The sequence below is a fragment of the Bos javanicus genome, chromosome 21, assembly GCF_032452875.1.
Source record: "Bos javanicus breed banteng chromosome 21, ARS-OSU_banteng_1.0, whole genome shotgun sequence".
Taxonomy (NCBI): Eukaryota; Metazoa; Chordata; class Mammalia; order Artiodactyla; family Bovidae; genus Bos; species Bos javanicus.
The window spans coordinates 21,342,501-21,343,128 of NC_083888.1; positions in this window are offsets into that span (position 1 = coordinate 21,342,501).

Sequence of the window (628 nt, forward strand, 5' to 3'; positions counted from 1 at the left end):
TTAACATATTAAGCACAGTTATTTTGAAATCCTTACCTGCAAAATCCAATATTTGGATCATTTGTGGGTCTGCTTCTATTGTTTTTCTCTTGTATATTGGTCCCGTTTTTCTTCCTTTTTGCCTGTTTTATAATGTTTATCATATGTTGCATTTTGGGTATAAAAGAAGGGTAAAATATTATGTTATTCCTTTCCCCAACTTCTCCCCGAGGGTTCCCAAAGGAGCTAGTTACCTTGATGTGATCAAGCATTGAGCTGAGTTGGGGCAGAGTTACAGTTCTGATAAACCTCAGATCTGGGAAAGCCTGGCCAGTCTCTGTCTCTCCAAATCTTTCAAATTCTGCTCTAAAGAGATTTTAAAGTTAGCTCTTTAGCCTCCCACAGTTTCAAAACCTGGCCAGTATCTTGAGGGAGAAATCAGTTTGTTTCAGGGCCCCTCCCTCTAAACCTCTGCCTTTCCAGCCCAGCCCCTGCCTGGTTGCCCACACTGCTCCAGAACGTTCCATGGGGGAAACTGGCTTTGTATTTTGGTTCCTCTAGGTGCCAATCCATAGCACAGTCCCTGTAAGCACCTTTTCTCCCCCTGCTCCCCAACAGCACTTCTTAATTCTGATCATCAGAGATGTCC